General features: G+C 40.2%; 1 pseudogene; it reads right to left on the reverse strand.

The window, feature by feature from the left end:
* Nucleotides 1-1,452: 1,452 nt before the first annotated feature.
* On the reverse strand, nt 1,453-1,521 carry LOC114113341 (U6 spliceosomal RNA; annotated as a pseudogene).
* Nucleotides 1,522-12,478: the final 10,957 nt, after the last annotated feature.

Here is a 12,478-nt window from a genome sequence, read left to right on the forward strand (position 1 = left end):
CAATAACATCTTTTGAACTCTAGCTGGGCTATTGGGTAACACGTCCTAGACTTCACAGTACAACAGAAAGCTGATAGAAAAGAAGCAGAGAGAGGTGAGATGGGTGTTTTCTAATCAGTCCCCAGATTTGAGTGCAGGTTCTGCTTCCTTCATTTAGGAAGTAATAACCTATGGCTGATTCATGTTGAGGTTTGACAGAAAACAACAAAATTCTGTAAAGCAATTATTCTTCAATTAAAAAATAATTTTAGAAAGAGAAGTAATAAATATATCTCATTGATGGAGATATGGCACAATTTCATAAGAAGCTTATAGGAAGAATTTCATCTTCCAACACTACAAAGGTCTAGACACACGGAGGAGATGATACAGTGCCTTGCTTTCCTGGAGCTTATAACCTAGTGAAGGATTCGGGTATTAAACAGAAAACACGTGTGTGCTCAGTTGAGTCAACTCTGCAACCCTTTGGACTGTAGCCTGCCAGGTTCCTCTGTCCATGAGATTCTCTAGGCAAGAATACTAGAGTGGGTTGCCATTTCCTCCTCCAGGGGATTTTCCTGACCCAGGGATTGAACCTGAGTCTCCTGTGTCTCCTGCATTGCAGGCAGATTCTTTACCCCTTGAGCCATAGAGTCACATGCAAATATATGTCATGATACCTACTGAATTCCATTAGAGGAAATAAATCTGTTTCATTATAAGTTGAAAGGAAAAGTGAAAGTGAAGTTGCTCAGTCATGTCTGACTCCTTGCAATACCAGGGACTATAGTCTGCCAGGCTCTTCCATCCATGGAATTCTCCAGGCAAGAATACTAGGGTGGGTTGCCATTTCCTTTTCCAGGGGATCTTCCCGACCCAGGGATCAAACCTAGGCCTCCTACATTTCAGGCAGACTCTTTACCATCTGAGCCACAAGGTAAGCTCAAGAGACAACAGTTTAGAGAAACTGAAAAACAAATCGGAGTTGCCAAAGTTAGGGGAGAGCATTTCAAGTGAAGCAGCAGCAGATGTGGAGCTTTTAGGCAGGGCAGATCTTGATGAAAAGCAAAGGAAAGGGAATGTGGAGAGTGGAACCCTGGCGTGAGGAGGGGTAGGCAGAACCAAGCATGCAAGATCCCGTCTGCCCTGAAGAGGAAGCTGTGTTTTCTCCAAGTACAGTGAAAAGCTAGTGAAGTATTTTAAGCAGAAGAGTGGCATTATCTTAATTTCTATTTGCAAAAATTATTTTGGCTCCCTCTGTGTGGAAAATAGATTGGAGAGTACATACGGGACATTTTTGTTTCCTTTCTTCTCCAACTGGATAAGGGGAAACCTATATTTGCTATTCCTACCTTGGCTTGTTACCTTTCTTTTTTTTTTTTTTTTTAATTTATTTTTTTTTTTACTTTATTTTATTTTGCAATACTGTATTGGTTTTGCCATACATTGAAATGAATCCACCACGGGTGTACATGCGCAGGGGCCATGCTAATCTTCTCTGTATCGTTCCAATTTTAGTATATGTGCTGCCGAAGTGAGCACAGCTTGTTACCTTTCAAGTGGAGAGATTCTTGCTTATAGGGGGATAGATTTAACTGAAATATATCGTTGAAAAATGGAGAAATAAGAGAGAGAGACATGGGTAGGGGAGGGGGTTGAAAGGAAGGAATTATGGTAAATAAGAAGCTTATTTGAGGCTGCTTTCTTTTTCTGGGAGCAACTTTCAAGGATAGAAAACCAGCGGAGAAGGAAAGGGGAATTTAAACTATTGTGGATTATGATGAGATCTTTCTATATTTATCAAGAAAAGTAAGTTAAGAATGAAAGTGAAAGTTGCATCTGACTCTTTGTAATCCCATGGACTATACAGTCCATGAAATTCTCCAGGCCAGAATACTGGAGTGGGTAGCCTTTCCCTTCTCCAGGGGATCTTCCCAACCCAGGGATTGAACCCAGGTCTCCCACATTCAGGAGGATTCTTTACCAACTGAGAGCTACGAGGGAAGCCCCAAGTTAAGAACAGGAGTCCTTTATTAATTACTGTTGGTTGTCGGATGGTGCTTCTTTGGGTCTTCCACTCATCCATGACTGGACTATGTAGGCCTTTATAAAAGGGTTGTCACTTTACAAAAGGTATGCTTAAGCACCCAACAGATGAGAGCAATGGACTTGCCTGATAGACGAGGACCTTGGGAACTTCTAGAGGTGGTGGAGACATAAACTAAAAGAAGGAACAGAGCTCACATTGTCCTCAAATCCCTGGTTTTCTCCCCTTCTTCCATGTAAAAACTTTTATCTCGGCATTTAGACACCCAGAGTACAGACTCTAATCCCCAGATTCTTTTAAAGTTGAATATGAGTGACCTTGTGGCCAAATTATGGCTAATGGGATAAGTGCCATTTCCAGAACATGCTCCTCAAAGAAAGTGGCATCCCCTCTCCTGGCCCCTTCCTCCATTCCACAGGCTAGACTGTGGTGTGTGATAAACCATCTTGGACGATAAGGTATCATCCATACAACACACCAGGGGTGGTGGAGCTAAAGACAGAGGTACCTAGAGCCCCCACACTCCATCAGGCCAAGATGGCCAACGCTTGGACTAGTACGTAAGGAAGAAATAACATTTAGCTTACTTAAGCCATTATTTTAAACCATATCCTAAGTAATACTAGTTGTTTACTAGAGAGCCTTTAGTTCTCTCTAAAATTTTCCTGTCTTTCCCACTAGAGATGTGGGGGTAAAAAACAAGGGTGGAATCTTCTCACTACCCTGTTCATAGACTGGGGGACTCAGGGATCTCATAACTATGCCCTGAAGGTTAGATAAGCAGCAATTTACAAACTGAATCTATATTGTGCTGTACCCACTTCCTTAGCTGTGGTTAATTAAAAATTTAAACACATACGCAACTGAAAAAAAATTTTCCCAGTATTTCTTAAAAAAAAAAAAAAAAAAAAAAACAGTTTCAACACTTAACAGTAGTAAAAATTTCCAATCAGGCTTTGGAAAATCTCTGCAAAAGACATTCCCACATAGTTGAAACTGTGAAATCCATCATATAGAACATGATATCTGAGTAAAAGACTCTAGTTTTACTACCAGCCCCACAAGTGACATCACAGGCAGCCTGCCTGAGCACTTTAATGCTCTCTACCTCTATTTCACATTTCGGAAAGAGCAGCTGTTCTAAAGAAATATTGTGAGGATTCGCATCCTAGATACCCGGAGTGAAAGAGGACATCACTGGGCACCTGGTCCAAGCATCCATCCAGTGCCTGTTTCCCTGTCATCACTTCCTTGATAAGAAGACTGCCTTCCAAAATACTCAGTCTGCTTCCAGGTGCTAAGGATCTCATTATTATTCAGCTTAGTATAGTTGAATCATACCGCAGTAAGCATTTGCTAAAAACATCACTTTTAGGAATTCCCTGCGGTTCAGTGGTTAGGACTCAGTGCTTTCACTGCCAGAGCCTGGGTTCAGTCCCTGGTCGGGGAACTAGGATCCCGCAAGCTGCGTGGCATGGCCAAAAATAAAAAATAAAAGCACCATTGTTACTCTGTCACACTGCTTTTTTGTGACAGTGACATGAAAAAGAAAAATCAGCATGGCAAAGTGAAGAGAGGACAGACTCTCAAAGTCAGACGAATCTGGCCTTGAACTCAGGTCTACCATTTATGTGACCTGGGGCAAGTCACTTAATGTCTTTAAGCTTCCAAAGTTATTGTAATGTGTATTTTAGGGACCACAAATGGTGAAATATACAGTGACACATAACTCCTGTACATAGGACTTAGTTAATAATTAACTTGGCTGTTTTGTTATTACTACATTTATCATTGTCAGTCTTATAGTCACTCTGGGAACTGGCCCAGCTTCGCCACTCACCAACTATGTGACCTTGAGTAAGGTTCTTAATTCTTCTGTGCCTCCGTTTCCCCATCGGTAAATGAGGAGTGATGGTAATAAATCACAAGTTTGCTGAGAAGGTTAAATGCGTAAAACAATATAAAACACTTTGAACTTAACTTTAGTGATTGTGTTATATAAATGTCAGCTTCTGTAACTATCAGTCAAACTAAAAATTATTAGGAAAGCTCTCAGCTATAAGGTAAAATGAAGATCATGAATGGGGATATTTTGGAACAGTGCCTAAAAGAAAACCTCTTTTATTTGTCCTTTATAGTTAATTTGCTTCTCTAAATATGCTTTTCATTTTGATAATGTTAAGTGTTCTCAACATGAAGCAGTAAGTAGCACAGGGAACAGGAGACAATCTGGGGTTTAAAGTGGGCAGATGGGAGTCTAATATGTTTAAAGTTCTCAGAAATATTTTAAATAAAATCATAGAAAATGTACAGTTGAGAATCTTCTCTTATCTTATTCCCAATGCTAGCTGAGCTGAAAAGCTCAGAAGAAAGCATGGTTGACAGAGCATGGCAATAGGAGCCTGGTTTCTTTAGGGCTTGGGCCAGGTCTTTCCACCAACCAGCTGGCTGACTTACATTGTATCACTTAACATCTCTGAGCTTCAATTTCCTTATGCAAAGTGAGAGGCTTAATTAGAAGATCTCTAAAATGCCTGGGATTTCTCAGCTTAAGACTCCATGTGATCCTGCTCAGATACACATTAGCAGGCAAACAGTCCTGCCTAGTTTTAGGGATAACTTTCCAAGGTGACTTATTTCATATCCTACTAAGTAATCTCAAGATGTTAGAGTGCTGTTTGTTTGTTTGTGCTGCTGCTGCTAAGTTGCTAGAGTTGTGTTCAACTCTGTGGGACCCCATAGGCGGCAGCCCACCAGACTCCCCCGTCCCTGGGGTTCTCCAGGCAAGAGTACTGGAGTGGGTTGCCATTTCCTTCTCCAAAGCAGGAAAGTGAAAAGTGAAAGTGAAGTTGCTCAGTCATGTCCGACCCTTCGTGACCCCATGGACTGCAGCCCACCAAGCTCCTCCATCCATGGGATTCTCCAGGCAAGAGTACTGGAGTGGGGTGCCATCACCTTCTCCTTGTTTGTAGAAACCTATAAATGCAATGGTACTGTATCAGTCACAGTAGGTCAGGTTATGCTATGATAACAAATAATGCCAAATACCTCAGTAGCTTTCAATAACTCAGTTTCGTTTTTACTAACACTATATGTCAGCTGTTGCCCTGCTCCACATCTTCATTTCAGGACCTAGGCCGAAGAAGCAGCCTCTATCTGGCAGTTACTGTTCTTCTGGAGAAGGTGGCTCTTAAAACTACGGCATGTAAATTATACACATCACTTCTACCTATATTTTATTGGCTAAAGCAAATCACATGGTTTCTCCTGACTTCAGCAAAGAGGGTATGAGTAATTCATCCACCTGTGGGGAAAAAAAAACACAGTTGGTGGAGAAAATAGAGTATTTGGTGAACACCAATACAATCTATGACAGAGGTCAATGGAGAATTTATCTCCTGAATTGGAAAATTACCTGTCCCTAAAAGGAAGGAAAAAGAACTCTCTTTGTTGAAGTATTTGGAACCCAAGAACATAAAGGTAAGGACACTTACTTCTAGGAAAACTACTAGTGGAGGAAGCAGTTGTCTTTTTTGCTACTTTGTGAGAAAAATAAATGCCAAACAAATACGGGGGCGGGCAGAAATAAGGAATAGGGTGCCGATAGGGATGCGGAGAGAGAAGAGGAGCTGGGGAAACCCAGTCTTGGAGAGACGACACCATTTTCTGCAGCTCCAGGCGGCTCCAGCTAATGACTGCACGCAAGCAGAGTGTGAGTGCTAAGGGTGCCAGCAAGTACATAAAAGGCAGAGCAAGAAGGAGCAACATGTTTTGCTGCCATTTCCAGGAAAGGGATGGTGTCCCCAGCAGCCTCCCACAGTAGATGACCAGAAAAAAAAGCAAACACAAATCACACTCATTGAAACTCCGAGTCGTGACTACTGTTTCATAGCACATCCTCCCTCAAATCCTGGCTGCGCACCAGCCCAGCCACTTGAAGCCGCGCTGGCAGCATGCTCTCTCTCTTGGCACTGGGTACACATGGCAGCTGGATGGCTTGTAGTCAGTGCAGTTTTGCAGCTGGTGGTGGTAGCAATTGGCAAAAACTAGCTGTCCAGATGGGCATTAAATTTTCTTTAATGTTTATAATATGTCAAAAGAGAATAATCCTATGTCAAAGTGGCTTACAAGAACTTTGTCTCAGGAGCTTACAGAAATTCCTTTATGACAAGATGGAGGTTGCTTTATTTCGACTACATATGTGAGTCCTATTCCCTTAAATTAGATCCAGGCGCTCCTCCACAATGGAATCTCCTTTAGCTAAGAAGGGCTTTGGTCGGGGGGAGGGGGCTCTCCAACCTATTCTCTTTCTCAGGTTTTCCACAATTCACTGATCATTAGCCAACATGTAGCAGTACAGTCACAGGATTTGAACTGAGGGTCCAAAAGGAAAATAATGTTTGATTCTGGAATTGTTATGTTCCTCAGAGGAACATAACATCCAGGTAATGTTATAAAATTAGGAGTAAAATAATAACTGTTGTATAGGAAAAAAAAAAAGCACGGGGCAAAACATTTTCAGATACATAAAACAGGCAAGGAATGAATATCTGAAACATGTATTTTAAAATCACTATAAATCAGTGAGAAAAACAAAGCAACAGCGACCGGTTTTTAAAATATGCTTATGGTATAGTATGCATCTCATAGAAGAGAAGATTACGATGACTTGTACATTATGCAATGATGATCGGCCTCATTAGTTTTGTGATCAGGGAAGAAAAGCAAGATACCATTCTCACCAAACGCACGGAGAACAAACTAAAGACTGTTTACATCAGAGGTAGTGAGCTTGTGAGTCAAGGTGTACCCTCGTACCACACACACTGCTGGGGAAAACAGCCACAAAGCTGCTGCTGGGGGGAACAGCCACAAAGCAGTGTGACCACTTTGGAGGATAAATTCTCAGTATCCATAAAAGGTCAATGCAAAAGGCCTATCACTCAGAAAATCCTTCTTCACCTCTACTTCCTTCTCCCACCCTCATGCAAGAACATTCACAAGCATGCACAGGAAGGTTATGCATTGATATTCATGACAGCAGTACAACTCAAAGGATGGTCCTTGAGCCACCAGCCTCAGAGTTCCCTGAGAATGCTTACATTAGCATGTCTGACGCTTGTTAAAAATGGGACCGTTATTCTATCCCGGAACTTCTGAATCAGAGTATGTGGGGGTGGGGCCAGGAATCTGTTGTAACAAGCCCCTCTGGTGATTCTGACATCTATGAAGCTTTGAGCAGTACTGTGTCATAGCATCGTTTGTAATGGTGGAAAAATGGAAACAATCTAAGCTCTCATCATACCGGCTTATTTATATTTTAGAAAATCAGCCAGCAGTTTAAAAGAATGAGGTTGATACATGCTGATCTGGAAAAATATCCAAGATAGACAATATTGTAGAATCAGATGCAATGTATATTAGTATTTATGTTTTTTAAAAGCTATAGAACAATATGTATGTGTGTGTGTATATATATATATATATATATATACATACATACATTGTATGTATACATGTAAACATTCAGCAAAATGTCCACGTACATATCAATTGATAACAGTGGTTATTCTGGAAAGGGTTTGGGATTGGAACAGCAGTCAAGAAAGACTTTAGTTTTGGGGGAACTACATTCACTATATTATTATAACCTACAGTGGAAAAGAATCTAAAAAAGAATATGTACAAACACACATATATATAGGTATAACTGAATTACTTTGCTGTATCTGAAACTAACACAGCATTCAGTTCAGTTCAGCTCAGTCGCTCAGTCGTGTCCGACTCTTTGCGACCCCATGAATCGCAGCACGCCAGGCCTCCCTGTCCATCACCAACTCCCAGAGTTCACTCAGACTCACATCCATCGAGTCAGTGATGCCATCCAGCCATCTCATCCTCGGTCGTCCCCTTCTCCTCCTGCCCCCAATCCCTCCCAGCATCAGAGTCTTTTCCAATGAGTCAACTCTTCGCATGAGGTGGCCAAAATGCTGGAGTTTCAGCTTTAGCATCATTCCTTCCAAAGAAATCCCAGGGCTGATCTCCTTCAGAATGGACTAGTTGGATCTCCTTGCAGTCCAAGGGACTCTCAAGAGTCTTCTCCAACACCACAGTTGAAAAGCATCAATTCTTTGGTTCTCAGCCTTCTTCACAGTCCAACTCTCACATCCATACACGACCACTGGAAAAAACCATAGCCTTGACTAGACGGACCTTAGTCGGCAAAGTAGTGTCTCTGCTTTTGAATATGCTGTCTAGGTTGGTCATAACTTTTCTTCCAATACAACATTGTAAATCAACTATATTTCGATGAAAAAATTTTAGAAAGACTAACCTTTTGTCATTTGATTTTTTTGTAAGAGTTTATATGTGAACGATTTGTAAAACTATACTTCTAGCTGGAGATCTGGGTTCTAGACCCAACCTGGGCACCGTCTAGTTGCATCATCTTGTGCACATGTCAGCTTCCTCAGGCTTCAGCTTCCTAAACTGCCAAACCAAGACCAGTCAAGTCCAAAGTCATTTTATCCAGCTTTATCTTGCTACAATTTTTGTCAGAGTCATCTGAATATGAAAATTAGGTTGCACAATATATTTGACCAAAAAAATAAAGGGAAGCATGCATACCTATGTCCCTTGAGGAATGAGTTAATAATTGCTTCCACATGTCATCTTAAGACTAATAACTTACATGAGACTTTCTGTGTTTAACTGTCACTCTTGGCTATATGAAGCTTTTTAGTTTTAAAATTAAAGTCTAGAGACTTGATAAAACAAATTGCTCCTTTAATTTTTCCAAGGGCTGGGTATAAGTGAATCTTTAGGACCTTGATTTTAATAGCATCAGTGTGTGAAAAGACATAATGACTAAAATAAATAATACATCCTAGCAGAAGGTATCAGCTCAGGCAATAATCATGCATGTGATGATCATATAATTACTTTGGACACAAAGACGGTGTTAGATTGAAAATCTGCAATGATGGTGCCATGTTTCCATTAAATAAAAGAAAACTAGACACTTCTTTTCTATTTCTTCAATTTTTCATTTGTCGTTGTGGTTCAGTCGTTCAGTGGGGTACATCTCTTTGCGACCCCATGGACTGCAGCATGACAGGCTTCCCTACCCCTCACCATCTCTCAGAGTTTGCTCAAACTCATGTCCACTGAGTTGGTGATTTCATCCAACCATCCCATCCTATGTTGTCCCCTTCTCCTCCTGCCTTCAGTCTTACCCAGCATCAGGGTCTTTTACAAGGAGTCAGTTCTTCCCATCAGGTGGCCAAAGTACTGGAGCTTCAGCTTCAACATCAGTCCTTCCAATGAATATTCAGGATTGATTTCTTTAGGATTGAGTGGTTTGATCTCCTTGCAGTCCAAGGGACTCTCAAGAGTCTTCTCCAACACCACAGTTCAAAAGCATCAATTCTTTGGTGCTCAGCTTTCTTTATGGTCCAACTCATACATCCATACATGACTACTGGAAAAACCATAGGTTTGACTATGCAGACTTTTGTTGGCAAAGTAATGTCTCTACTTTTTAATATGCTGTCTAAGTTTGTCATAGCTTTACTTCCAAGGAGTAAGTTTCTTTTAATTTCATGGCTACAGTCACCATCTGCAGTGATTTTGGAGCCCAAGAAAATCAAGTTTCTCACTGTTTCCATTGTTTCCCCATCCATTTGCCATGAAGTGATGCGACTGTATGCCATGATCTCAGTTTTTTGAATGTTGAGTTTTAAGGCAGCTTTCACTTTCATCAAGATGCTCTTTAGTTCCTCTTTGCTTTCTGCCATAAGCGTAATGTTATCTGCATAACTGAGGTTATTGATATTCTCCCGGTAATCTTGATTCCAGCTTGTGCTTCATCCAGCCCAGCATTTCACATGATGTACTCTGCATATAAGTTAAATAAGCAGGATGACAATATACAGCCTTGATGTACTCCTTTATTAATTTGGAGCCACTCCGTTATTCTATGTCGGTTCTAACAGTTGCTTCTTGACATGCATACAAGTTTCTCAGGAGGCAGGTAAAGTGATCTGGTATTCCCATCTCTTGAAGAATTTCCACAGTTTGGTGTGATCCACACAGTCAAAGGCTTTAACATAGTCAATGAAGCAGATGTTTTTCTAGAATTCTCTTGCTTTTTCTATGATCTGGTGGATGTCGGCAATTTGATCTCTGGTTCCTCTGCCTTTTCTAAAGCCATTCAGAACATCTGGAAGTTCTCAATTCACATACTGTTGAAGACTGGCTTGGAAAATTTTGAGCATTACTTTGCTAGTGTGTGGGATGAGTGCAACTGTGCAGTAGTTTGAACATTCTTTGGCATTATCCTTCTTTGGGATTGGAATGAAAACTGACATTTTCCAGTCCTGTGGCCACTGCTGAGTTTTCCAAATTTTCTGGCATATTGAGTGCAGCACTTTCACAGCATCATCTTTCAGGATTTGAAGTAAGTCAGCTGGAATTCCATCACTTCCACTAGCTTTGTTCGTAGTGGTGCTTCCTAAGGCCCAGTTCACTTCACACTCCAGGATGTCTGACTCTAGATGAGTGATCACACCATCGTGGGGATCTGGGTCATGAAGATCTTTTTTGTATAGTTCTTCTGTGTATTCTTGCCACCTCTTCTTAATATCTTCTGCTTCTGTTAGGTCCATACCATTTCTGCCTTTTATTGTGCCCATCTTTGCATGAAATGTTCCCTTGGTATCTCTAACTTTCTTGAAGAGATCTCTAATCTTTCCCATTCTATTGTTTTCCTCTATTTCTTTGCACTGATCACTTTCTTTCTTATCTCTCCTTTCTCTTCTTTAGAATTCTGCATTCAAATGGGTATATCTTTCCTTTTCTCCTTTGCCTTTCACTTCTCTTCTTTTCTCAGCTATTTGTAAGGCCTCCTCAGACAACCATTTTGCCTTTTTGCATTGGATGGTTTTGAGCACTGCCTCTCATACAATGTTAAGAACCTCTGTCCATAGTTCTTCAGGCACTCTGTCTCTCAGATCTAATTCCTTGAATCTATTTGTCACTTCCACTGTGACAATTGTAAGGGATTTGACTTAGTTAATACCTGAATTCCTTAGTGGTTTTCCCTATTTTCTTCAATTAATGTCTGAATTTTGCAATAAGGAGTTCATGATCTGAGCCACAGTCAGCTCCTTGTCTTGTTTTTGCTGACTGTATAGAGCTTCTCCGTCTTCAGCTGCAAAGAATATAATCAACCTCATGTTGGTATCGACCATCTGGTGATGTCCACGTGTAGAGTCTTCTCTTGTGTTGTTGGAAGTGGGTATTTGCTACGACGAGTGCATTCTCTTGGCAAGACTCTGTTAGTATTTGCCCTGCTTCATTTTGTATTCCAGGGCTAAACTTGCCTGTTACACTAGGTATCTCTTGATTTCCTACTTTTGCATTCCAGTCCTCTATGATGAAAAGGATATCTTTTTTTGTTGTTAGTTCTATTAGATCTTGTAGGTCTTCATAGAACCGTTCAACTTTCCTTTCTTCAGCATTAGTGGTTGGGGCATAGACTTGGATTACCGTGATATTGAATGGTTTGCCTTGGAAACAAAGAGAGGTCATTCTATCATTTTTGAGATCGCACTGAAGTACTGCATTTTGGATTTTTTTGTTGACTATGAGGGCTACTCCATTTCTTCTGCTTCTACTCCATTACTACCACTGTTGGATTCTTGCCCACAGTAGTGGACATAATGATCATCTGAATTAAATTCACCCATTCCAGTCCATTTTAGTTCACTGATTCCTAAAATGTTGATGTGACTCTTTCCATCTCTTGTTTGACCACTTTTAATTTACCTTGATTCATGGACCTAAATTTTTTATATATAATCTTAAACAATTAAGAAAGAGAAGTAGCTTGTATCATGTATGAATCTAGATTTTCACTAAGATATAGGGAAATCTGAATAAACCAGAATTCCCATGGGGACAGATATAAGAATCTTGGTTAAATAAAAATTTAAAAGAAAACCAAATTTATACTAAAAAGCAAAAAATAAGGCAAATTAATTACAAAGTTCAATCAATTCTGCCCCCTATCCTAAGAGAAAGTCCTGCTTTCTTTTTTTTTTTTTTCCAATCAAACGCAGTATTTAAACATAGAAGTGAACTGGAAAGAAAGTTAGAGACCATTAACAACCCCATTATTTTATAACCAATTAATGCTAAATTTGAGACTAGAATCCAGCCTTTCTGTCTTTTAGTCCCAGGCTTCTTTCTGAGTGTTAATAGAAGAAACACAAATTACTTTAGCACCGTGTATACCAGTGGATGAGTTAGCCCAATTTTATAAAGAAATTATTTTTGAAAGTACGGTTAAATGCCTTTCATTATATATCATTAAATTGAATTTAAAGAAGATTTATGGGGGAAGCCTTTCTAAAATGTAAATAAAGTGCACCTTTTATTGCTGTTGTTCAG

The sequence above is a fragment of the Ovis aries genome, chromosome 2, assembly GCF_016772045.2.
Source record: "Ovis aries strain OAR_USU_Benz2616 breed Rambouillet chromosome 2, ARS-UI_Ramb_v3.0, whole genome shotgun sequence".
In the NCBI taxonomy this organism is placed as follows: domain Eukaryota; kingdom Metazoa; phylum Chordata; class Mammalia; order Artiodactyla; family Bovidae; genus Ovis; species Ovis aries.